General features: G+C 54.4%; 1 protein-coding gene across 5 annotated transcripts in view; it reads left to right on the plus strand.

Annotated features, from left to right (window-relative positions):
- Positions 1 to 27,078, plus strand: part of SEPTIN9 (septin 9) — a 162,452-nt gene that overhangs the window by 121,177 nt on the left and 14,197 nt on the right. Inside the window, exon 1 of one of the 5 annotated variants that reach the window (XM_084749064.1) lies at positions 10,536 to 10,670. The exons of the other annotated variants lie outside the window; for them this stretch is intronic. The gene's annotated coding sequence lies outside the window, so the exon portion shown is untranslated. Of the gene's footprint in view, positions 1 to 10,535; positions 10,671 to 27,078 lie in introns of those variants that run through there. 5 annotated transcript variants of the gene reach the window in all.

Genomic DNA, 27,078 nt, shown 5'->3' on the forward strand with positions numbered 1-27,078 from the left:
GTATATCTACCTACATACCTGTGGACTTGTGGGGTGGGCCCTTGGGGCAGTCAGGCCCTGAGGAAGCTTATTTAGGGCCATGCCCCATGTCAGAGGTGATATCTGGGAGCCAACAGCTTGACTAAAGGTGTTGTTGTTTTTTAAAGGTTTGTTTATTATTTATGTAGTGTTCTGCCCTCATGTGTTCCTGCTCACCAGATCTCACTATGGATGGTTGTGAGCCACCATGTGGTTGCTGGGAATTGAACTCAGGACCTTTGGAAGAACAGACAGTGCTCTTAGCCACTGAGCCATCTTTCCAGCCCCCCTTCTCCTCCCCCCTTTTTAAAACAGGCTCTCACTATGTAGTTCTGGCTGTCCTGGAAATCACTGTGTAGAGATCCGCCTGCCTCTGCCTCCTGAGTGCTGGGATTAAAGAGGCCACCACGCATGGTTTAGGTATGGCACAAAGGATTTCAGGCTGAGCTGGTGCAAATTCGAGCTGGTGTTTATTAAGACCTAAACCCAGGTTTTGCACACTGGTCGGCAAGCGTGGGTGTGCTGCTCAGGGCCCTGCTTAGGTGTCTTTCCAATGGCCGTGTACCTGGTTTTTGTGGGGAAAGACAGCTGAGAACTGACGTGAGACCATAGCGTGGTTTCACACGTTCTTCACCTGGGTTACAGCTGACAAATGAAACCCTGGCTCACAGCGGGCACTCAGGGGTTAAGATAGTTTTTATCGCAAATGAAATGTTTGTGAGATTCCCAGAAGTTTGGGGTTCGCTTCTGGGAACGGAGTCTAGCCATACTAAAAGGGTGTATATGCTCAGGCCTGGAGTACGGCTCATTGCTATTTTCACATTCTTATTCAAAAATATTTCTCTATAAAAAGAATGTGGTTTCCTTGTTACAACCATCACTGCAATGTTGTTAATTGTGCAGAAATTTTGGACCAGAGACTTTAGACTCCGGAGGGAGGGAAGGCGCCCTCTCCTTCTATCGCCTCCTTAACTGCCTGGCTTTCTATACTGCCTGTCTCATTCCCGCATCTCCTGGCTGAGGAGCCCACAGCATTTGCTCGCTGTATGGTACGTGGGGCTGTAACTGCCCACTTGTAGGGTGCTCAGGCACTCATGGGATACGCCATGCATGTGGGTGCCTCGCCAGGTGACCTAGAGCGACAGTGAGGTTTGAGAGGCACTCTGAGGCAAAAGGACTGACTGATTAATTGTCACAGAACTATACTGGGTACTGCCCCAGATGCCATGCACACACCGCCTGGCAACAACGAGGGTGTGACACACCACCCTTCATCTTAGAGATAATGGGGATGGAACCCAAGTGGACTCACGTCTGTGGTCCAGCCCTTACATGTCTCCTGGGATCGGAGTTGCTACAGAGTGTGGGTGTGAAGAGTTATCATGTTACCTTAAGAAGAGTCCCTGGGAGATGCCCATGGGCCCAGCACCACTCAAGGGTCCTTCAGAGTGGGGGATGTGTCCCAGCTTTGCAGTGTGAGAAAGGCCAGGCCAAAGGAAACAGGAGGACCAAGAACCAGGAAGTATAGGTAGAAAATGCTGGAAAACGGATTCAACCCTGGAACTTCCAGTTCGGAACCACCTGTGGACACCCTGACCTAGCTCAACTTCTGACCCCTGGCTCAGTAAGAATGCACACTGGTGTCTCTTTAACCATTAGTCACCAAGTGGCCTATCATTTGCAACAGTGGTAACTGGAAACACTGGTCTGGAGAGCCTGTAGGAGTTCTCTGGTATGGCCCAGCTCCGGAAGATTCTAGATCCATCTAGATACTGCCGGCTCAGGCGGGAAGAAAGTCCCCGCCCCTCCTCTGGTGGGAAGGAAACTGGTAACAGAACTGTTAGTGTCCCTGTTTCGCAGATGGAGGTGAGGGTAGGCTAGCCCACCTGTTTCCCTTTTGTGAGGCATATGGACTTTTCAGACTTAGACTCTTACAGCCAGGGTCACACAAAGGTCACAGCCCTGATGTCCAGCTCATCTCCCTGGCAGTGTGAGCAGACCTGAGACCAGCTTGCTGTGTGTCACCTGCTGTGTGCCATAGTCCATGCGCCAACCCCAGTCTCCCTCTCTGCGTCCCCCCTCACCTCCCCAGCTGTGGAATTCTGCTGTCTCCTGTGGCTACAGATGCCTGGCCTGGGGCAGGAGGTGCCCTTGGTCCATTCCTTCCTTCCCTGGGAGCTTGCAGAACCAGGTTCTTCTTCCCTCTGGCCCTGAGACGCTCTTTCTCTGAGCTGAGTGAGGATGGATGGAGCGGCCCCCTGCTGCCAAGTCTCTGTGATCATCTTGTCTTGCCTGGGCATGCTGGAGGGCCACTCTGACACTGGCTGAGTTCTTCCTTCTTTTCTTTCTCCCAGACTTCCTGGAGTGGCTTCCCTAGGGTTTGCAAAGCCTTTTGCCCCTTCCAGCCCCTTGCCTGTGAGGCCCACTTCCTAAGGAAGCTCCCAGGACTCTTGCTGCTCTTAAGTACCACAGGCCTTGGCTAGGCAGGGCAGGTCACCATCTCCTGCTGCTGCCTCATCAGCTGAACGAGCATGGTCCATGGGCGTGTGTGTCTGTGAGTTCGGGTGGAGGCCAGAGGAGGAGGATGTTTCTCTCCGCTTTATTCCTTTGAGGCAGGGTCTCTCACCGAGCCTGGAGCTAGGCTGGCAGTGAGGCAGCCCCGCGATCCTCCTGTTCCTGCCTCCTGCAGCACTGGAGTTATAGGTGCCCTTATGACCTTTTGTGCTGGTGCTGGACTCAAACTCAGGTCCCCATGTTTTTGCAGCAAGTGCTCTTACCCACCAAGCCATTTTCCCAGCCTGTCGTTTTTTGAGTTTTGTGTTAGGGCTTGTGTCTATGAGGCAGCCAGGTCCCCACTCTTTGTACGTGCGGATGAAATTTTCCCAGTGCTGACAGTGCTAACATGAAGAGAGAACATGGCCAGAAGGCTTTGGCGTGCCACGTTATCCTTTCAAGCAGAGGCATACATGGCTGGCAGGCAGCAGTAGTTTCTGCTTCTTCCTCGGTCCCTGCAGGCTGACAGCCACTCCCTTCTTCCCAGCTGCCTACGACCTCGGCCTTCGCTCTTCTCCTCAACAGCCCAGGAAGCTGCTGCTCATAAGCCAGTCTGCATATGCCATCTTGCCACTCTCCCCTAGCGTCCCCCGTCCTCTTTAGCAAATGAGAAACCCCTTCTTAGAGATTTAAATGCTTGCCTGGACAGAATTCTCACACGCCTTGGTAACTCATCCTCAGAGTTGGCCCCATGCCAGGGACATCATGCACAGAGGACACAGATGTTACCTGAGGGGGAGGTAGTGAGTGTCCCTGCTCTGAATGGTCCCCCCTCCCGGTCTCAGCCCACTGAGCCGATCTTAACACAGCTCCTAGAAGAGTGTGTGTGTGTGTGTGTGTGTGTGTGTGTGTGTGTGTGTGTGTGTGTGTGTGTGTGTATCTGTCTGTCTGTCTGTGCACATTTGGTCCTAAGTCAGCAGCAGTTCCCGATCCCAGATACACATCCAGGAGGTCTCCTGGAGGATGATAATGCTTCTGAGGTTCTGCCCCCCCACCCCAGCCCCCGAAGATGGAAGTCCTGTCGCCTGTAGGTGTTACATGACCAGTGCTGTGCTGTTTAGAGTGGGAATCAGGCTTTACTGAGCCCATTTTTAGAAGCCAGACAACAGCTCTCTCCCTTCCTGCTCCCTCACCCCATCACCTGGGCCTGGGGCACTTTTGGAAAATCTAGCCCCTGAGCACTTCAGCTATGTGGGTTCTGTCCTGCCTGCAGGGTGGGGAGGCAAGGAGCAGCCCTGCCCGACAGCCTGGAGTACCCGACCTGCCAGTCCTCTGTCCACACCCAAGGAGCCCACAGGGCAGGTGGGCACCTGGGTGCTTTTGGACCTGTCTTTGTTGTGGAAATCTGTGGGCCTGGTGGGTTCTTTGGCTGCATTTGGTTGGGGTGAGGCAAAGGACCTGAGGGATGGGCTGGCAAAGCGCCAGAGCTGATCTACATACAAGGTAGGCTGGCGATCACACTGATGGTGTAAGAGAGTGGGCTGAAGACACCAGGGTCACACTTCAAGATAGCATAGAGTGGCCAGGCGTGGTGGCGCACGCCTTTAATCCCAGCACTCCGGAGGCAGAGGCAGGCGGATCATTGTGAGTTCAAGGCCAGCCTGGTCTACAAAGCGAATCCAGGACAGCCAAGGATACACAGAGAAACCCTGTCTCGAAAAACCAAAAAAAGAAAAAAAGATAGCATAGGGTGACATAGGACAGCTTTTGTGTGCTTGAGACAGGGTCTTGCTGTGTAGCTCAGGCTGGTTTCAAAACTCTACTCTCCTGCCTCAGCTGGGATCACAGTTGGGTGCTACCCTTTGGGACGGGGCGGGGGTTGGGGGGGCAATTTGCTTCTTAGAAAGGAGGAAATGGGCACATCCTGCACTGTAGCCTAGAGTCACAGACTTGCTTTGAAAACTGTAACCAAGGAGACCAGGACAGGGGCAAGGCTTGTAGAGTCAGTGGCAAGTCTTCCAGGCCTTGGGGAGTCCCAAGGTGGGGGTAGGAGAGTGTGCCCTGTGGCGGTGAACCCCGAGAGTGCTTCCCAGGGGTGGTGACAGTCTGGGAAGCTGTGGAGCTCAACTGAGGTTCTTAGAAAGCAGTGCAGGCTGCGCTTGGATGCACCAGGGCGCTGGCGTACTCAAACACAAGGAGGAGTTTGATGTAGTCCAGGAAGTTGTATGGAAGAAGGAGGGAGACAGGAAGTAGACAGCAGCGAGGACTCGAGGAATGAAGGGATATATTGCCACCAGCTGCATGGGGCAAGGCAGGAAGGGACAGCTGTAACATCCTGGGATTGGGGTGGGGGTGGGGTCTCAGGCCTGGGTTCTCCAGAAAGAAGATGGCCTGTAGGGGGAGAAGGGGTGTGGCAGCTGGGGAGATGGGTCAAAGCTGGTAAGGGGCTGGGACCAGAAACATTAAGGAGGCAGAAGGGGAGGTCACTCCAGGAAGCCATGCTGAAAAGTGAAATGGGAAAAGGTCCCAGGGAGGGCCCTGCAAGGGCTGCCCTCACGGCAGTGGGCGTGGCCCTCACGGCAGTGGGCGTGGCTGGAGATGGGCCAGGGGGAATCCTCCTGGAGCCCTGACCATGTGTGGTGGGCAGAGGCCAGATGGCCAGGGCCAAGGAGTGAGTGGATGGTGGGAGGAGAAGAACGTGAGTGGGTCAAGGGGTTGGGCTGATGAGAATGGACCGCGGAGGAGGCAGAGAGCCCGAGACTCTGCTCTGGAGGTTCACCTGGGCCCAGACGGGAACCAGAGGAAGGAAGTGGTACCTGAACACCCAGGACCCACTGTAAGCCACTATCTGCAGTGGTGAGACAATTTCTTGGGGGGCCTATCCCCACCTCCTTATGTCTGCTTCTGGCCTTTGCTCAAGGCCATTTGCCAGGGTCCCCACCCCACCCCTGCCACCTCAGAGACATGTAGCTTTGCAGGTGCTCCCTGCAGCCTTTGATGATATAGGACCCTCAGGTCAGCCATGTATGCCACACAGGCACAGTTGGCATGTGACAACCCTGCCCCTCAGCACTATAGCCTCAGAGGGGCATGCTCACTGTGTGCTCAGCGGGGGAGAGGGGGAGAGGGGGAGAGTGCTGTTTTTCTTGGCATTTGCCTGGAAGCATCTGCTGTTCTCCTGAGCTCTTGCCTGGGTGGATGGAAGATAGTGGGCAGGAAGGTGAGCTTTGTGTAAGCTAGGGTGCCTACCAGGAGAAAACAGGACGTGCGGGTCCGCCATCTGCACACGTGTACCATGTACACACGTGCATACACCTTCTTCCCTGCTGGCATGTGGAACGGGGCGTGGGTGCCCTAAGCTTCCCGGCAGGTGTGTAACCCTCTGAAATGAGTCTGTACTGGGCTCATCTTCCTGTTGGTTTCAAAGGAGGTGGAAGGGCCTGCTGTCACTAAGAAAGATGGTGCGTGCTGCTCCCAGAAGGCCGACCTGTGGAAGGATTCAGTGGGTGTGGCTTTTTCAGTTGCCAGGTGCCTAGCAAAGGGTAGGGGCTCCCTCCACTTTGGGCTAAGGGTGGATGTGGACCAGGCTTGGGAGTAAGTATCCCAGGGGGATCCCAGAGGTCTTGTCTCAGGAGCCAGAAGGACAGCATGCCCGCTGCACTGCCTGAGAGTGAACCCACCCTGCTGGCTAACTGCTAAGTTCCTGTGTGGGGGTCAAGGGGGCTGGAGGGCCCACATTAACTCCCTGCGCTGCTAAAGTGAGTTTGTGCAAACCGTGCCACTTGGGACACTAGACATTTACTGTCTTAGGGTTGTGAAGGTCTGAAATTTAAACAGGACTAAAAGCCCAAGTGTGCACAGGCAGGCTTCTGCAGGAGGAGCTTTTGCACAGATCTGTCCCTGGCCGCTTCCGGCTCCGGTGGCTGTTGGCATCCCTTGGCTTGTGGCTGCATTGCTCAGATCTCTGCCTGTTGTTTCATGGTCACACCTTATGCTGTATGACCTCCTCTGCAGCTTCTTCCTGGCCCAGGACACCTGTGCTTGTAGCTGGCCCATCAGTCACTCTCTCTGTTGTTGTTTGTATTCAGATCCGAAAGTTGCCTCGTCGTGTAAAGTCATGATGCCCTCCAGGCTGAGGACAGGACGTTGGTCAGCCTAGTGTGTCTTAAGACATTATACTTCTAAGGTATAAAATGCTAAAATAAATTGGGTCAAGAAAAGAAAAAAAAAGCATTTAATTCTTTTTAAATATTGTTTTTAAAGATATGATCGCCTAAGCTGGACATGGTGGGCCACTCAGAGAGGCAGAGGCAGGCAGATCTCTGTGAGTTCGAGCCTGGTCTACAAAACAAGTCCAGGACAGCCAAGGCTACACAGAGAAACCCTGTCTCAACCCTGCCCCCTGCTCCCCCCCCACACACACACACAAAAGGTCTCCTGTATTGCCTAGTCTTTGTTCCAAGGATGACCTTGAACTCTGGTCCTTCTGCCACTGATTTAGGTACTTGCAGCACAGCTGGCTTATATGGTGCTGGCAGGATGGCACCTGGGGCTCCATGTATCCTAGGCGAGCATCCTGCCAATTCAGCTGTGCCTTCAGCCTGCTTTCAATTTTTTTTTCTTTAGATACATATTTTCTTAGCTGGGTGTGGTGGTTATACACCTGTCATTGTGTGACACCAGGGAGGATGTTTGAGGCTGTCCCAGGCTGCTGATGCATGTGGAATGTAAGTTGGCTCTCACACCCTACCCGTTTGCGATGTAAGGGGTCTCAGCACTGCTCCGCCATCAGTGCCGGAGTCTTTTCCTCTTTTCATCACCACACAGTAGAAATCCCATATCCTAAGGAGCCTTGGCAGCCACTAGTCTGCTTGCGCTCTCTCTCTCTCTCTCTCTCTCTCTCTCTCTCTTTCTCTCTGAATTCTTTTTGAAATGTACTTCTCTGTGACTTTAGAATAAATAAACACAGCTTGATGAGTTGGCTGTTGGAGGATATACATGGGGCGGAAGCCAGTGTGTGCACGGAGACCCAGGCACCGGAAGGGCAGGAGTTGAAGTAGCCTGGGCGTTCATCACCCCCTCCTCTCCTACTCTTTTCTAGGGGTCTCTGCTCAACTGCCCTCTTGCTTTCTGAATTCAGTTGTACAGGACCCTGGGGAGCTTCCTCAACCCCACGTCTTCATCATATGCAAGCTTTTAGGGGCCTCTACTAAAAAAACAAACAAACTAACAAACAAAAATTCCGAGCTCCGCAGACATGGGGGTCTGGCACCATGAAATGCTTGGGCTTGTCGTTTCCCGAGCCTTTAAACTAGCATGAGTGAGAAGGGACATCCAGTACAGAGCTGCCGGTGACTCGGCACGGTCTGCACGGCGTGTGGCCCAGTAGCCACTGAGCTGCTTCCTTGAGAAACTCCCCTCTTCCTGACAGTGAAGCTGGGCATGGGCTCTCCATCTCTGTGCTTTCTTCTTTCCTTCCTTCTTTCTTTCTTTCTTTCTTTCTTTCTTTCTTTTCTTTTTCTTTTTTTTTTCTTTTTTGGTTCTTCGAGACAGGGTTTCTCTGTGAGCCTTGGCTGTCCTGGACTCACTTTGTAGACCAGGCTGGCCTCGAACTCACAGTGATCCTCCTGCCTCTGCCTCCCGATGCACCACCACGCCCGGCTCTTTCTTTCTTTCATTGGCTGTCCCACATAGCCCAGGCTGGCCTCCAACTTACCATGTAGCCTGATCTCCTCCGCGTGCTGTGTTGGGGTTATAGCAAGGCACCGTCATGCCCCAAATATCCAGTGTTGAGGATCAAGCCAGGGCCTTGTGCAGGCCAGGCAAGCACTTGACCAGCTCAGCTACTTCTTTGCGGCTTTGTTTGTTTGTTTGTTTGTGTTTGTTTTTGTTTTTTAAAAGACAATGGTCTCAGGCTGGAGAGATGGCTCAGCAACTAAGAGAGCACTTACTGCTCTTCCAGAGCATTGGGGTTTGGTCTCCAGTGTCGCATGGTGACTCATAGCTATCCACAACTCCAGAATCCAACCTCTTCTTCTGGCCTAAGGCACTGCACACGTGTGGTGCACACACATACATGAAGGCAAAACACTCAGTCACCTAAAATAAAAATAAATACGTCTTTTCCCCCCCAACAAAGGACAAGGTCTCATGTAGCCTAGGTTGGCCTCTCAGGTACCTGAGGCTGGCCTTGACCTCCTGATCCTCCTATCCTCCACTATGCCTAACTCTTCAATACCCTTTTAAAGTTTTTTTTTTTTTAAGGTTTTTTTCAAAACAGGGTTTCTCTGTGTAGTCTTGGCTGGCCTAGACTCACTTTGTAGATCAGGCTGGCCTCAAACTCACAGACATCCACCTGCCTCAGCCTCCTGAGTGCTGGGATTAAAGGTGTGTGCCACTATGTCTGGCTTCCCTTTTAAAAACTTTGACTGATTGTTGTTGTTGTTGTTGTTGTTTTAATTATTTGTGTGCACATAGGTCCATGCACATGAGTGCAGATGCCTATGCAGCTGGAGCCACAGGCAGCTGTGAGCTGACTGGCATGGGTGCTGGGAGCCAAACTGCAGTCCTCCCTCTGGAGGAACAGTATGTGCTCCTAACCGCCGAGCTATCCCTCCAGGCCCTCAACGTGCTTTACAGGAGACGAGATGTGTGTTCCATGAGCTCGGTCTCTCCACCCTTAAATGTGCCTTGTAGATTCTGGTACTAGAAGTGACCAGGGTCTCCAAGGAGGTTTTGGAGTCAGTGGCTCTGCTGTAAGGAGAGTATTGGGGTACAGGGTATAGAGGCACATGGGTGTAATGCCCACCCACCCCACCCCGCCCCACCCCACCTCACCTCACTCCCCCACTCCCACCCCCATCCCCACTGCCCCCTGCATAGGGCGGCTGCAGCACAATGGTACAGGAGGAGGCAGATGGTTCTCTGGATTCCAGTGTCTTAGCACGGAAGAGGAGAATATGTGAACTGTCTCTGCCATTTTCATGTTGGTGACATCTTGAACTGATAATATTTTGGCTCCGTGAGATCAATTAAAACATGCCGCATGGTTTCTCACCGTTCTTCCTGTGGTGGTAGAAGTTTACCACTCCGTCTCTAACTCACATCTTGGGCTTTGGCCCGGATGGCACTTGGGTGGCTGTCAGGCTACTTCCTTGACCGGAAGAGCCCAGAACCTCCCCCCCCCCCCTTGAGGATGGATGTCCTGTTTAAGGAAGCATCCTCAGAAAGCCCCTCCCCGCCCAAGTCACCATGTTCAGGGCCTCCCTGTGCCACCTCCCAGGCCTGGAAACCGATGCTGGAGGTGGCCACAGGGGGCCCCAGAGAGCCGGGGGTGGGGGGTGGGGAAATGACTAAGTGTGAAGAGAAGAGGCCTTGTTTGCCCAGGAAGGAGAGCCAGTGATGGACAGTGAGCTTTGACGTTGGTTGGTAGGAGTCCCTCCACCATGTTTTCTCTACTGACTGCCAGGCCTTGGCGATGAGGGAGGGAGGGGCGGGGTGGGGAGGAGCGCTTCCCGGTTTGAATGGACCCGCTGCTGTAACTGAGACTGAAGAAGGTGGTATCTCAACTCCAGACACGGAAGGCGGAGCCCAGGGATGCTTCTCGATGGACCAGAGGCCTGGGGCTCCTGTGTTCCCCTGGTAGAGCAGAGCCCAGCTGGGGAGGGAATATGAGAGAGTGAGCACACACGGGAGGGACGGCTAGGGGAGGCTTTGGGGCATTTGCAGACTTGGGGGATGAAGTCGCATGGGGAAATCTGTCACTGGCCCTGAAGTCCCTCCAGGGTTACCAAAAGCTCCTCTCCTCTCCGCTTGAACTAATTGCTCCTGCTTTAAGGAAACCTGGAATCCCACCCCTAGCACTCCCAGTGTGGGAGCTGGCCTGGGGCCACTGTAGCCTTGCCTGAGCCTGGGAGTGACTCATTCCAGGTCAGAGGTTATAGGGTCTGGCAGATCCCAGCCCCAGCCCCGGCAGCGTCAGCTCCTAGCCTTTGTACGCCCTGGCTCATCACTCTCAGGGTCCCAGAACATCACAGGGGCTTGCTAGGAGTGGGAGGAGACTCCTGACTCACTGCCCAGCCCCCACGGAGGATCAGGAGCGGTGGGAAGAAGCCAGAACACACCCGGGAGTCCCCGAGGCTCCAGAGCAGAGAGTCAGGGTGAGCCAACCCCAGCCCAGCCCCTGGCTCTTGCCCTCCCCTCATGCCTCTTCCTCCTTTGGTTGAAGCCAGCAGAGCCCATTTAAGCAGGATGGCCATGCTGTCTCAGCTGCCCAGAAGCCCATGGGGGTCAGGGCACCGGGAGAGGGCAGGCCCTACCCAAACACAGAAGGCGCCAGAAGACCAAGGTGCATGCCTGTTATATTGACTGGGTGGGGGTAGTGCCAGGCCAGGAACCATGTGTGGGGTCAATGGAAGGCCGTCCTGGTTGGGACTGGGACACCGTGACACTGGATTGGCGCAGACTTCGGTGAACACAGGTTAAAGGTTAGGGCTGCATGGCTCCAAGGTCTAGACTGTGCCTCCCTACATAACCGCACTTCCAAGGGTACCCGATCATTTCCCTCTTAGTGGCCTATACTGCACCTTGGTGTGTGGAGCACAGGGGCCCTCAAGCTTGCCCTGCTGCTGTCGCCTGCAGCCGGTGCCGCTCTCCCCACCTCCTCGTCCTTTCGCCCAGCCCCTCGGAGCAGTTCCCCACCAAGCCTCCCTCCGCAGGCCGTCCTGAGCCCTCCTACCTCTCTGCCCCACGCTCTGGGAGGCTCCTTGTTCCGAGGCCACAAAGCCCCTTTGATCCTCTGCTCGGCTCCGAGCCATGTGACCCAGTGGGCGGGCCGCAGCTCTCCAGCGTCCAGGCAGCCCGACTTTCAGCTGCTGGGGTGAGTCCTCGCTCTTTGTTCTTCCAGCCTCTCACAGCTTGTTCCGGGGGCCTCCAGGTGGTGGGGCCCGCCTGGCCAGCCCCAATGGGTGCCGCGGTGCTGGGATCCGCGTAGCGCCGGGTCCCGGGGCTCTCTGGCTGGCAGTCCAGCCCTGGGTTCCCCAGAGAATGGGCGGCGGGATGCCGGGTCTCCACGCGGGAACCAGATTTTCGATCGCAGAATGGAAGAAAAAGGGGCTTTGTGTAGACATAGCTATCTCTTTGTAAATGTTTGGCCAACTCCACCGAGTGGTGGGGAGTGTCTTGGAGCGTGTTGCCCCTCTCAAGGGGTTCTCTGACTCCCAGCCCGGGCAGGAGCAAAGGTGTATTGGAAGCATCTTGCAAAAAAAAAAAAATCTCGCCACAGAGTTCTCAGCTTCTAGTAGTGGGCGGCTTCCAACGCTGGCTGGAAATTGGTTACTGCCGGCTATGAGAAAGCTGGTAAATCAGCGGCCACGGGGTGCATTGTGGTGAGGACAGCACCGTGGGATGCTGTAGTGCCAGTCAGTTTTGGGTTCCTGGGATGTGCTGAGCCCAGAAGGGTGTTGCCGGGTGGGGTGGGGGTTTGGTATGCATTTGTTTTGCTAGGGAATGTGCAATGGGGGTGTCTGCCTTCGGGAGCCATGTGTTAAAACCTGTGTAAGAGCCAGGGGCAAGCAAACAGCGTCCTGCAGCAGGCTTTGCAGCCGAGCTGAGCTGATGGTGTGAGAGGACCCCAGCCAGCACTGAGAATGGTTGCTTGCGTCCAAGCACAGAGGGACACAGGCAAATGCTTCCAACCTACTGTGTGCACCCCCCACCCAGTTCTAAGGAAAAGCTGCCGTTTCTTGGTCTGGAGAGCCTGTCCACTCCCCAAGAGAAGTGTGAGATTCCTTTTCTTAGGGAAAAATGTATCACCCGGAAGCAGCCCAGTAGCGAGTTCTGGCCTTTCTGTGCCTAACAGAGTTAGAATTCGGTTTGCGTCTCATATGGAAAACCCCCGAAGACAGCAGAGACCGTGTTCCCCACAATGGCGTAGGGCCTCCTCCATTCATATGCGTGTCTATCACTCACTTTGCCCAGCTTCCCTTGGCAGCCAGGGGGCTCCTTCTCAGAAAGTGGGGAAAATGTGTTTATTAAGCCTTTCGGGTGGGCAGCCAGCCTCTACTCAAGGTCTCTTTGGAAAGGTGATTCATCCTTGGGTCTCTCTCTCTCTCTCTCTCTCTCTCTCTCTCTCTCTCTCTCTCTCTCTCTCAGGGTTCTAGGTAGCTATAGAAGGCGGCTTTGAACTTACAGCAATCCTACTGTCTCAGCCTCCCGAATGCAGGGATTATAGATGTGCACCACCATGCCTGGCTAGGACTTTTCCTTTTAAACATTGCTCCTCTGGGGACATGAGTTGTGGCTGACCTGGCAGACTCCCTCAATCCCCAAGTCATTTCTATATTGGCTCACCCCAGGTTTGGTTGCATCAACTGGGGTGTGTTCATAATGTCTACCACGTGGTCCCTGTGGGTCATCGTGGTGACAGCTGGGCTGGTACTGGGAAGAACCTGCTGTTGACGGGGTAGTAACAGCCCTTGGTGGAAGGCAGCTTCAATAAGAAGGAGGCCAGGTTCCCAGGGCCAAATGTAGCAAGCACGAGACAAGGCCCGTCAGGCCAGGTCCAAGAGGGACCTTCTTGGGTCCTTTGAGCATCAGATGCACCGTCCTTGGCTGTGAGAGCAGCTCTGGGACATTGATGCAGGAGCCCTCTACCCATTGGGCAACCACAGTGCAGTTGCCTGCATTCCCCACCCCCTCCCTTCCCTGCCACAATATCCTCCCCGACTTCCTGTTGTGTCATTGCTCTTGTCAGATAGGGTGGCTCTGCCGGGGCTGAGGCCCCCTTGTACAGAAAGGGCCCCACAGCCTGGGGCGGCACAGATTCTCTGCCTGGGTCAAAGGTCTCTAGGAAGCTCCATTTTCCGGTCTCCCATTCCTCTATACAGCAGAGTCTTACTGGCTTTCCCACACCACCCCGGAAGTTTCTAGGCTTCCTCTCTCACTTTTGCTGGCCCTGTGTGTGGGAAGAACAGCTTTATTTTAATGCATGTAGGGGAAGGAAAAAAAAAACCACCACCAACAACAAAGAACCCCAGTGGCCATTGGCAGGAGCTAGTGGGCCTCCTTGTCTGTACCATCCCCCGTCCTTTCACCAATAATGCCAGTTGAGCTATAGGAAATGGCCTGGGAGTAGTGCCCCACCCAGAAGGTGCCCCTTCCCACAGCTTGGTCTTTTGAGAAGTTTCCAGCCAACTCTACCTTTAGCTGGGTCACCTCTCCCAGACTCTCTGCCTTCCAGCACCAAGCTTTGATTTGTTTATTGAGCACCCGCTCTGTTCCCTGGGCAGGTAGAGACCTGCCCTCGGGAGCTGCAAAGCCTTGGAGTCCTTCCCAAGGAAAGACTTCTCAGGGTGGCTGCTGTGTGGAGTGGCATGCTGGGAGTGGAGCGGGCCCGGGGGCTCCTGCCTGCATCTAGGGAGGTGGGCATTCTGCACCCTGCACCCGAGACCTCTGCCTGCCAGGTGTCTGCAGCTGCCCCCAGCCCATCTGCTTGGCTGCATGCTCAGCCTGCCTTGTGCTTGGCGCCTGAGGGCTGGGTGGGCACACCTGCCTTCTCCCTTCCATTTTCTGTTATACACCCTGAGGAGCCCACTGTCCCAGGCCGTCCCAGGCTGTCCCAGGCCGTGAGCCTGGTAAAGGCAGCCGTGAGGAACCTGGCCTCGTCTTCCTGCAGCCCCCTAAGCTGCTGCCCACCCCTGCAAGCTGAATTACCATCTGATCACACCCAAGTCACTTTTCCCTGCGAACTCCCCACTGGCACCGGGTTGGGATGTGGACCTTGCCTTCCTTTAGGCCAGGCTCAGTGAAAAGGGCCGTGGAAGACACAAAGGCTTGGAGCTGGTAAGACGGCTGTCAGGTGAAGATGCCGTCACGCCTGTAATTCCAGCCCTCGGGAGGCAGAAGCAGGCAGATCTCTGAGTTTGAAGCCAGCCTGGTTGTACAGAGTGAGTTCCAGGACACCCAACACTACACAGAGAAACCTGGCTCAAAAAACAAAACAAAAGCAAAGGGCTTGCTGTCAACCTGTTGACAGTGTGAGTTCTGTTTCTGCCTTGCTTATGGGTGCTTGTGCCAAGCAAACCCTGGTCACTAGAGGTCATGGGACACTTGTCCTTCCGCAATGGAATGCACTCAGAGCTCAGTGCTCCAGGATCTCTTATCTCATCTCCCAGGCCTTGTCCCAGGTGCCTGTCACCACTGCAGGAGGAGATAAGACAGCCCCTGCCAGGCAAGACTGGTCCAACAGAGAATGTGTGTCCCCCTTGCTGTGCGAGGAGGGTCCACTGGCCGGGTTCCACCCTGAATATGATTGTGGCTGGCCTTCCTGTTCAGTGGTGATTTTAGTGTCCTGTCTGCCCTTCTCAGTGGCCACTAGGGTCTATCGATTTCCGTGTCCCCTGTTCTGGGTGACCCAGGTGCTCATTTGGTTAATGTTTGAATGAGCGAGCAGCCAGCCTCGTGTGACCGCAGATTTTCTCCTTCAGTCCAAGTGTTTTTTGGTTCCCCCAAGGCCAGCTCAGGGGCCTTGTGTGGGGGGTTCTGTCCTCCCTGCCTTTCTCCCATATGAGAGTTTTAAGAAATGGGGACAAAAATGGGTGGTGTGTGGGGTGGGGGTTGGGGGTGAGGTGGGTCTCAGTCTAGTAAAGAACTTATGATAATTAGTATAAAGATCTGTGGTCCAAAGCCCACATAATAAGTCAGCTATGATTCTGGGGAGCGGAGACAGGAGGATGCCTAAGCTAGCCAGCCCAGCTTATCTGGACAGCTTCAATTTCTATAAGAGACCTTATCTCAGAAATTAAGGTAGGTGGGCCAGCGAGATGGCTCAGTAGGTAAAGGCACTTGCCGCTAAGCCTGACAACCCGAGTCCAATGTCCAGGACCGACGCGGCCAAGAGGACAGCTCCTGCAGGCTCCCCTCTGACCTCTGCATCCACGCCATTGCACATGTGCATACACTATCCACAACAAAAATAAATAAATGGAGGCCGGGCAGTGGTGCTGCACACCTTTCATCCCGGCACTCAAAAGGGAGGCAGAGGCAGAAGCGAATTTGTGAGGCCAGCCTGGTCTACATAGTGAGTTCCAGGACAGGTAGAGCTACATAGTGAAACCACCCCCCTCAAAAAAGGGGGGGAAAGGAATCCTAAAAAAAAGTCAACGACGTGGAGAGGGATTGAGGAAGGCACTTGGTGTGGGTCTCTCCATTGGTCTGCACACACGCACATGTACACACACGGACAAGTATGTATGTAAACACAAAACAGACAGAGTAATATTTCTTAGGTGGCGCTCACAGGTTCTTTCCAGGAGCGGAGGACTGGAATAACAAGTCCTTGCCCTGAGGACCCCCATGGGAGTTGAAGGTTTGGGGACAGGAACGGGTCTTCTGTGACGCGCTGAGCTGAAGAGGTGCCGCCTGCTGCAGGGGTTCCTTGTGGGCTCTGAGGCGATGACGTCTGTACAGCGGTCCATTGACCGGGGGTGGGCATCACTGCTGTTCATGGCCGGCGACTGGAGGTGGAGGGATAGCGTAGACCCGGCATAGAGTGGCAGAGGGGAGGATGCCAGTAGCCTCTGGGGAAGCAGAGGGCTTTGCGTCCTGTCCTGGCTCACCTGCAGCTGACCCTTGTGACAGAGGCCACCAAGCTGATGAGCCCGGTGGCCAGATTATATCCACGGGCTCTGCTTAAGTACTTGCTGTTTCAGTCACTTCTGCTGGGTGGAATGGAGCCATCACAAGCTGACCTGGTAACCAAGTGACTGTAAGCTTGGTGGCTTGGTGACTGAGGTCTCTGTAGGGGTACCTGGCTACACACACACACACACACACACACACACACACACACACACACACACACACACACACACACACACACACACACAGTAAATATGTGAGGGGAGGTGCGCATGTGCATATGGATGCCCAAGGTCAACCTTGGGGCTTTTCTCTCTGTCCTTGTGTATTTTGACATAGGGTCTCATTACTTTTACCTGGAGCTTACCCATTCAGCCAGGCTGGCTGGCCAGAGGCAAGAATCCACCTGCCTCCTCCCCAGCACTAGGATTACAGTGGGGTTACTGGGATTACTAGTGCTCGCCACACATCTAACTTTCAGTGTGGGTTCCGAAGGATCCATCTCTGATCCTCACGCTTGTGCTGAAGGTCTGACCCAGAGAGCCGACTCCTGAGCCTTATGAGAGGATCAGTCAAGCTAATTGTGCAAACTTTGTTAGACAGTGACTGTGTGAGGTCCCCCCCCCCCCCCGTCCCCCATTGAGCCACCCTGGGCTGAGCCAGAGTCCCCAGCAACGGGAGGGGCAGACTCTGTGTCTCCGACTCCACGTGGGAAGGTTAGCAGGGCTCCCTGGGGCCCGGTGAACCTCACTGGCCTGCATCTAAGAGGGTTGTTGCTTCCTCTTGCTGGTGCCGAACACGCGTTGGAAGGGAGGAGGCTGCTGTCCCCGCAAGTTAGAGCCTTGGCTGTCAGCTCAGCCACTCGTGTACCAAGTCCCACAGACCATGGAAGAGTTGTGACGTTCTCCTCGGTGCATTCCTCACCCGGGCGTAATGGGCACCCACTGTAACTCTTATACTGGCATCTCAGAGATACAGGGTGGTTGGGAGACCCACTGTGGGGCAGGAGACCAGGGTCAAGGTACTGGGCTGCCCCTGCTGTGGGATATGCAGCTGTCCCCAGAGGACCCACTGGTGTCATCTTGCTGGCTTTGAGACGAACTCCCTGTAAGCTCTAACAGTGAGGTGCTTCACACTGTAACCCTAGCACTCGGAGGTAGAGTCAGGAGGAACATGACTTTGAGGCTGTCCTGTGCTACATTAGTCTCAGCGCTCTTCCCCCAAGCAAGGACATACGTGATGTCTATACAGAGACGTTCAGGGAAGTGGACCTCCAGGTTCTATTCCTCTTGCTAACCCCGCGCTACAGCTTTGTAAGGTTCCCCCCAGGGTGAATGGCAGTGGTCCAGCCCATACACACAGAATACATCAAGTAGAGGTGTCCAAGTGCCCTGGGCTGCAGCCGATGATGAGAGCATCACCAGACGTATGTGATAGGTCTTCCAGAAGTTTCTGAACTTACTGAGTAATAAGTCCCAGGGCCTGAAGTGGAAGTGATACCTGAAGCCCTAAGACTGCAACTGTGCTGTGGCCGAGATAGACTGGTGAGAGGCAGGAGAGAGGGGCCACTCAGGTGTGCTCAGGAGACAGAGGGGAACTTGGGAAGTGTGGGTCCCTGGGTCATGGCAATATTGCAGGTAAGGAAAAGTCAAGGGTGTCCCCCTACAGCCAGGTAGCTCCCAGAGTGATGCTCATCAGCTGTCCCAACCTTCCAGGTGTCATGGCCTCCTCCCTAGCCTCCTCCAACTGGCCTCCCAGTTGTATTTCCTGTGGAGCCCTGAGGCCACCCTGGGGGCCACAGTCACCTCATTCTTCTTCTTTCACTGAGTCACAGATGCATTTCACAGTGCCGTGGAGAATCTGTCCACACATAGGACGTGCCATCGTGACTGGGACCCAGACTCGGTCTGGGAGGACTTTGCAGCCCCCCACCAGGCCCATTGTCAGAGACAGATGACATCAGCACTCAGGCTACGTGAGTAGAGACCTCTCCACTCCTAGTTCATGGGAGCTGGCCCCCAGAGAGGCCTGGCAATTTGGGGGTAGTTCAGGAAGTTATAGAAACCCCCACGTTGTGCCTTGCTAAGTCAGAACCCTTTTTGTCCATCTGATGGTCTCTCTCCCTCTGGCCATGTGGCCCTAACATGCGAGCTTACCCCACTCTTGTGAGAAAGAGGTCGTCATGTCTTCCTGGGAACACTCAGCCACGTAGGTCCCAGGGACCGACAAGCAGCCACTGCTTTTGGATTTTTCGGATTTAGATGTGGGCAGCTGCAAGGCCTAGGCCCTTCAGACTTTGATAGAGGAATGGGAGACAGGTTTCCCAGGACTACCACTGCCCAGCGACTTTGGAAGCTACAGTTAGCCCTTCCCTGGGTGAGCCTGGCTGCTGCCTTCCTTTGCTTTTATTATTATTGTTGTTGTTGTTATTATTATTATTTCTTTCTGCTTCTTTTATTTAAGTGCCTTTGTGACTTGACTGATTTCAGGGGCTTTTTAAAATCCACAGGAGACCTCTGTGACTACAGTGTGACCATGAGAAGCAGGGTCCGAGCCCTACTCTTACGGCTGCAGGACAAGAGTCTTGTCCCTGTGGGAGCCACGCAGCCTAGGTCATAGGCCTGGCCTGAGGCTGCAGACTGGGTGTGGACAGCTTTAGTGAGGTAGATACCAGCCACTTACATGTTGGGGGCGATGTGCCCACTCCACCAGGTCGTTGTTAGGGTGAGTTTTGCTTTTTGAGACAGGGTTTCATGACCCCTGGGCATAGGCACCTCCTCTCATGGAGAAAGGATGCTCCTTTGCAGGGCAGGCTGGATTTTGTGTACGTGTTCCATCTCCCACTGTGATCCCTGCTACAGTGAGTTCCCAAGGGCAGATTCTCACAATTTTCACACAGATGTATGTTACCACCTCTTGGGGAAATCGCTGGGTCACATGGGCAAATTTAGGCCAGTGGTTTCTAAGCCAGGTTCCCGAGGATGGTCCCAGGCCTGGTGAGGCACACCGTGCTTGGTTCAGCTGCCGTTGAGCATCCGCCTCTCTCCAGGGCTCCAGGACACCCGAAGCCTCTCCGTGTTCTCTGGAGTCCAGAGGCTGAGGACGGAGCAAAGAGGACTGTACACATGGGCGGCGAGGGGCATGGGTGGGGAACAGAGCAGGCGCTGGAGCCACACCAGATCCTGGCCCCTTGGCTTCTGGCTTCTGCTGCCAGTTCAGGACCCAGAAGGCACCAGAAGCACCAGAAAGAGGAAATGGGACATGCTTTTGTCTTCCTTGCAGGAAATAGGTGGGCCAGGGTTCATCAACCTGCATCAAGGCAGGTGCAGTGTGAGAGAAGTGGACCAGAGGGGCTACTATGAATTAGACTCCCTCTGTGCAGACAGATAGGGAGAGGAGCCACCAACGCTTGAGCGTAGCCAACTTTCGGTTTCTTCTTTGCACTGGAGACATTTCCTGCCTTTTAATCCTTTAACTGGCAGAGAAAACTAACCCAAAAAAATAAATGTGAGCCATCACCGCTTTAAGCATCTGCAGGTAATATCAAATCTTCTCCCCCTGCCTGCACCACCCCATCCCTCTCTGACTGGATCCCACCAGTGTGTCCACTTTTCAGGGACAGCCAGCTAGCCAACTTGGAAGGCCCATTGGGCACAGCTTCCAGAAGTTTGCCAGGGCCCCTCCTTGTTCCTGGGAGAAATTACCATATGAATGTGGTTCCTTCTCAGAGCCAGGGTTGGAGAGGCCCTGGGAGAAAACAGGCTCCCAGGCTGCAGGTTCCGGTATTGGCTGAGGACCATCCAGTGGAGCGGTTTTCCTAGAGCTCGGTTGTTTACATCCCATAATAGGTCTGGCTCAGTCCTGGTTTTGAGAAGAGGCAGAGGAAGAAGCTGAAGGTGCAGGGGATTTGAGCTGGGGTTGGGGGAGGCATGCAGGACCTCGGAGCTTGGAGACACCCCCATGTCTCCTTGGTGAGCCTGTCTGTCAGTGTTGTATTCTGAGAATCATGCTATTACCTGGCTTTCTTGTGATGGTTGCAAATGACTGTAGGAATACAGATTGGAAAGGAGGGAGGGGGTTGCTGTGAATGGCTTTAGACTGTAGAGAGTCGTGCGCAAGGCTGGCCAGTCGATATTCAAGCCGCTCTGATGATCTGGCTTGAGTCAGCTCCGATTGGAGCTTCCATTGCCTTCCTGGTTGTGTCTCAACAGCTAAGTACACTTTACAGCCTGTGTGAGCCACACTGATGTTTGGGTTGCCAGAACACGCTGTCTTGTGCTGAGTATCCAAAGCAGCCAGTGGCTGGGGAGGTACCGCCAGGCAGTGGCATTTCTTCTAGACAGCACTTGACCATGGGAGCGAGATCCAGTCCTCAATATGGGTGTGATAGGCCAGGCTTCACAGTGATGGAACAAAAGCGGCATCGCCGATGGCGGCCCAGGTGAGGTCCTGCGTATCTGCTGCCTGCCCTGCTGTGTTTCCTCTGCTCAGTCTGAGCCTGGCGTTAGGATGCGAAGGAGGAAAGACAGGACCAACGCCCAGGTGAGGCCAGCCTGGCCCCCTCACCTCATCTGAAGGGGGCAGAGTGTGTACATCTACTAATAACAGCTGTGTGAGGTTAGAGGCTGTGCTGTTGTGAGCAGTCAAGACACACACTTACTATAGACGCTGCAACGCGGAAAAACAGGGAAACCCACCGGCATAGATTAGCTGTCCTGGGAAGACGGGGTAGGGGCAGTGTCAGCGGTAGTGGCAAAAGAATGTTCTAGAGAGGCTGACTCTGAGACCCTTTCCTGAAGAGCTGAGAGGAGCCTGGAAGGCGTTTGTATATATGGGAAGAGAAGCGGGGGGGGGGGGGGTGGCGTGTGCATTTTACTAACAGCAGCTGTGTGAGCTGTGTGTTCTGTGGCTGTCATCCTCCATTTTCATAACGCTCTTGTGAGACAAATATTTTATACATGAGGACACGATGGCATAGAGCTCAGCTACTCGCTCAGTCTCACTGTTCCACAGTTTGTCAGGGGAGGGAGACGGCAAAGGGTCCCAATTCCATGCTGCCCTGGGTGCTGTGGACACAAGCCATGGTTTGAGGTGGAGACGAGGGCAGATTAGGATGTGTGTCAAATCTGTCCTTCCAGGGCTGGGAACGTGGCTCTGTGAGTAAAGCTCAACCCATGGAACTCATGTCAAATCCAGGCACAGACGTGCAGGCTCCTGTGATCTCAGTGCACCCCTACCGGGAGATGGGATGTAGAGACAAAGCTAACAGGATACATGGACCCCGACTGCCTTTGTGGTGATGAAAACAAAGGGGGCTATAATGCGGTGGTTGGATAGATGAAGATGCCATAGTGAGGGCATGAGGTCAGAGCGTCCAGGGCGCATGTGCGTTTCCAGGTGGCTCTTGCATATATAGACTTGGACAGGGCAGTCGCTATAGATACCAAATACTTGGTGCGGGACCTGGTGTGTAGAGCCTTGAGGCATGCCTGCTGATCTGTGATGAGCATTTATCACTTATCCATCTGCCCATCTCTCTGTCCACCCACCCACCCACCTGTCCATCCATCCATCCTCCCACCCATCTATCCATCCATCCACCCACCTACCCACCCACCCGTCCATCCATCTACCCACCCATCTATCCATCCAACCATCCATTCATCTACCCATCCATCCATCTACCCACCCATCCATTCATCCATTCACCCACCCAACCATTCATCCACCCATCCATCCACCCACCCACCCATCCATTTATTCATCCATCCATCCACCCATCCATCCATCTACCCACCCATCCATTCATCTACCCATCCATCCATCCATCCACCCACCCATCCATCCATCCACCCACCCATCCATCCATCCACCCACCCATCCATTCATCCATCCATCCATCCATCCATCCACCCACCCATCTATCCATCCATCCATCCATTCATCCACCCATCCATCCATCCACCCACCCATCCATTCATCCATCCATCCATCCATCCATCCACCCACCCATCTATCCATCCATCCATCCATCCATCCACCCACCCACCCATCTACCCATCCATCCATCCATCCACCCACCCATCCACCCACTCACCCGCCCATCCTTACCCTCAGTTCAAATAGCATTTGACACTGCTGGGTTGTCCATTCAAACAACATGTCATTGGCGGCCGTGATGCATTTGCCCCACTCAGTTGACTGCCTCTCCTTTGAGAACAGGGGTGTGGTGTGAGGGTCTTGTGAGGGACATGTGGGATCTGAGGTGGCACAGTCAAGGCAGGCCACCTTCTCAGCTGAGGCTGAGAGATCCATGTACACACGTTCCCAGACTGCTGGCTGGAATTCTTGGGTTTCAGATTCTTCCCAAGACAGGGGTCTGGAGCCACATGTGTGAGCGACTGGAAACTGTTCTCCTGCCTGGACTCCATAACACAATCAGAGGTTTCTTCTTCCTTAAGGGGTCCTGTGGTCAAGCTCCCTCGCACTCTGTAGGAGCAGCTTCTCCTCGCCTAGCCCTTAAGACCCTGCCTTCAATCCTCCCTCTCACCAGCCTCGCGAGCTGTGCAGAAGGGACCTGCTTGGTATCTCTGGGGTCAGGCCTTGGTCCACGGGATTTCGGGCAGGAGGACCTTTGCCTACTTTTTGTTATTTCAAGTGATTTCATAAGTTGGGAGAGCCTTTGGCCATGTTTCACCCACAAGCTCTGGTGTATATCAACAGCTGACAGCATGCTGATAGGAGAGGGGTCAAGGATTGGGAGGCAGCGCTGTCCCCTGGCCCCTGGGGGGACATCCCTGATAAGAGGGAATTCTTGTAATAAATGGCCAGTGTCCACCAGTCCATAATGGAGTGGGAGTGATGGAGTGGCTGCCCCCACCCCCACCCCCTTCTTTCTCCATAGACATTTGCCAAAAGCAAAGGGTATCTGTGACCGGGCAGCCATGGGGGCATTTCAATGGGGTCCTGGATAGGGCTGGATCTTTGGGTGCCGCTGTTGCTGTTGGAGATTCCTGGGGTGCACAGAGTCAGGACTGCCTTCCCTGTTGCTCCCATGCAACAGACTACTCCAGAGATGGGCACAAGAAAGGCAACCGGTAGAGCCCTCAACCCTATTTAAACACATGACCCAGGGATTTGGAGAGCTCGGCAGGGCCCTTGGTGTGCTGTTGGAAGTCTGCAGTGGCTTTTGAGGAAATGAATGAGGAGAGCTCACAGGTTGGAGCCTGCCCTGAGCAAAGATTGATGTCTCAATAGGCCCAGCCTAGTGAGAAACTGCTAGCTGCAAATGAAGAACAGAAGAGGCCTCCTCGGAGCGGGGGAGCAGGGGGGCGCAGAGGGAGCAGCCGTGGACTCGGTCCAAGTTCGCCTCTGTGGATTGGGGCCAATTGAAACCACATTGGCAGAAATACAGGGCTCCTTGAGAGTCCCCCCCCCCCCCACAATAGAGGGGAGGTTGGGGGAGGGGAGCTTGGCCAGCAGCCAAAGCCGGGGACCCTACTCCCATCCTTAGGATGCCTAGGGCCCCTGCCTCTCACACTTCCCCAACCTTGCCCTCATGGAAGGAAGGAAGAGTGGATGGGAAGGGGTCTCAAGCCTCTCTGTCCCTCCCAGGCCCTTATTGGACACGAGGTCATGGGCATCTCCCGGCAGGCAGAGAGCAGCTTGCGGAAACCACATCAGGGCCGTGTTAAGTCCTGTCTTGCAACTTGGATTGGGGAAGGCACTCCAGCTGGGAGAGGTGGGGAGCTCTCTCCCTTTGCAAATCCTTTTCTGCAGAGGCCAAAGCCAAGGCCAAGTCGTTGTGTTGTGTTTCCAAGGGGGATAGGGGGTGGGGGGTGGCGGGGCAGAGGCAGGAGGAGTTTCAGATTTCTGGCATCCATGCTCTTAACCAGGCTCCAAGGAGACACTTCCTGTCCCAAACAAAGTGTGAAGTGTAATTCGATTTGACTTACTTATCAAATTAGATGAGCCATGTGCACTTTTAAAAATTAGGCCTTTGAAACCAGGCACATGAATTTGCAAAATTTGGTCATTTATATGCAGTGTTTCCACCCTTGAAACAGGACAGGAAGGCTTTTGTGACATTTATGAGGAGTGCAGGGTGTTCCAGTGAGTCACCACGGACAGGGCACAGTGAATGCAGTGGTGAGAAGATAGGGAAAGACCGTAAGACCGTGTGTGTGTGTGTGTGTGTGTGTGTGTGTGTGTGTGTGTGTGTGTGTACATGAATGTGTGCATGTGTGTGCTTGCGCATGTGTGCGTGCATGTGCATGCGTGTGTGTATGTTTATAAAACTCACAGGGGACTGGAGGTAACTCAGACAGTTAACCCTGGGGTTACTCAGCCAAATCCGTCCTAACAGAGCCATCTCCACCCACTGCTGAGAATATAGCCCAGGCCTTAGGTATGCGAAGCTAGCGTATGCTTGCCCTCGGTCTTCTTGAGACCCTGCCTTGAGACCCTGCCTCATTATGTGGCTCAGGCTGGCTTTGAACTCGCTATTTAGCCCAAGCTAGCCTTGGCCCATCCATTCTCCTGACTCTGCATCTGGTTTTACAGACATGCGTCAGCACTTGAGGCTTCCAGTTTATTCCTGTAGTTGGGTCTATGACTTTGAGTATTTTCGGGTCTCCCAAAGAGTCAGTGTCTGTGTGTTGTGTGCACGTGCCCATGCATGTGTGCACGCCTGCGCGGATTTGCACGCATGTGGAAACTGGACAAGTATGTCAGCATCTTCCTCAATCACCGTTTTTTTGGTGGCAGGACCTCTCACTGAAGGTCTGTCGGTGCAGTGAGGCAGGCTGGTCATTTAGCTTCTGGCATGCCCCTGTCTCCATAGAGTCACCTTGGTTTTTACATGAGTACTGGGGATTTGAACTCGGGTCTTCATAATTCCATAGCAATGGCTCTTGCCCACTGAGCCATCTCCCAGCCCCTGGTCCTCACTTTTTGTGACATAGCATTCCTGCACCAGGGGTCAGACCCAGCTGCCTTCCTGTGGGGTTTGTTGCAGCTCCATCTGGCTGTCTTTACTAGGAAAGCTTGCTCTATCCACCTGCCCAAGCCTCTCTCTTCACCTACTTGTTAGTTTCTTTCTTTCTTTTTGGTTTTTTGAGACAGGGTCTCTCTGTGTAGCTTTGGCTGTTTGGCTGTCCAGGACTCACTTTGTAGACCAGGCTGGCCTCAAACTCACAGTGATCGCCTGCCTCTGCCTCCCGAGTGCTGGGATTAAAGGCCTGCGCCACCACGCCCAGCTTTACTTGTTAGTTTCGTACTACAGAGTTCCTGATACGTGCTTTCAGAATGACTCAGTATCATGGTTCTGGTCACTGAGGACACAGGAGTCACCGTCGGCCATTCCTGGAGCTCTCTCTCCCAGGCAATTCCTGCTCCAAAGTCCCCCGCCTCTGCATGTGTCAGGTTCACACCGTGTGGCTCTTCCATTTTTGTTTTCCTTCACCCTTGTTTTCCAAGCTTGCTCTCTCTGCCTGCTCCTGCGTGCCTGGTGCAGGGAGTCACCGCTGAGCCTCTGAAGTCTCCCGAGTTCCTCTCAGGCCCTCTTGGAGTGGAGTTTCACACTTTGATGTCTGCTCTGGGTATGGGTCCGGTGGAGAGTTTTGACCTGGTCTCCTTGCTCTAGACGTGTGGCCTCTCATGTGCCAGGGGAGCCCTGGAGTCGGTACCCCTACTTGAGGCCCCATAATTGGTCGTGAACACATCTGGTGCCTCAGAGTGCTCATCTCAGACTGTACCGAATTAAAGTGATACTGCCCCCAAGAACCTAGGAAGGGCCAGTCACCTGTCCAGACAACTGCGTGGGAGATCCTGGCAACCTTGGCTTCTGCCTTCAGTCCCTGGGGCCCAGAGATGGCCTGAGCTCAAGCCCCCAACACCAAGCCCCCTGCCCCAGAGGCTGAATGGTCCCAGACGGGGTGTGATACCTTCTGAGGTGCCCATACACAAATCCAGGGCTGATCCTGACGTGCTAGCTATAGGTGCAAATCCTTCTAAGGACAGACGCCTAGCAGATGGAGTCTTGGTACCCCAGTGGACCCCCAGTACCTGGCCACCGCCCAGAGATTGGTTTGCTCCGCTTTCTGCTAGGCTGCCCGTGGTGGGGCTTGAGCAAGGTGTGTGAGGACAGCAGTGTGAAGGTGTTGGCTTTTAGGAGCTGGGCGTGGCTTGGTTCTAGGGATCAAGAGTGCGGCTGTCCCACGGTACCTCAGGGATGTTCCCTGCCCAGCGGAGTTGCTCCTGCATTTGGCCATGGAGGCAAAGTTCAGTTAGGAAAGGTTGGGTGGACAGTCCTGGAATACTGACCATGAGGCCAGTGGGGAAGGGTAAGGCCTGATGGGTGTCCCTCTGTCTATGGGTGTTGGTGGCCTGTCTGTCCTTGCAGGCCTGTTGGCCTGAGCCTGCCTTCTCATGGCCAAACAGGTCAAGGTCAGTCTTAGTCCCATCCTCTTTGGCAGCCCCTTCCAAAGTGTGGCCCATGGTAAGTGTGTCATCTCTGGCAGGCCCTGGGGTGGGGGAAGAATCTGTTGCTTAACGGTTAAGTCTGCGTGTGGTGTGGTGGTGGCTCAGGGCCCAGTTGGACCCACCAGCAACTGGAGAAAAGGCGGGGATCTCAGCAGGTGCCAGGGGGCAGGAGGGGCCTGTGTGCACAGCAGGGGACCCACAGGGAGACTGTTGATCTATCAAAGGTAGTTTCAGCTACGTGGCACCCCTCAGAAACCCCCTTGGCTGGTAGGCGACAGGCCGCTTGCTCAGGGCGGCGGCGCCTATTAGCATCTGCAGGAGAGCCTCAGCTTGAGGGTCAACGTCTGGTGCTCAGGCAACCTGAGCTGCGCACCGGCAGGTGGCCTGGCTGGACTCTCTGTGCTGTAAACACCTGCCTGGTGCTCACCCTCCTCCCTCACCTCCCCA

This window comes from Acomys minous, assembly GCF_964271855.1.
Source record: "Acomys minous genome assembly, chromosome: 12".
NCBI lineage: Eukaryota > Metazoa > Chordata > Mammalia > Rodentia > Muridae > Acomys > Acomys minous.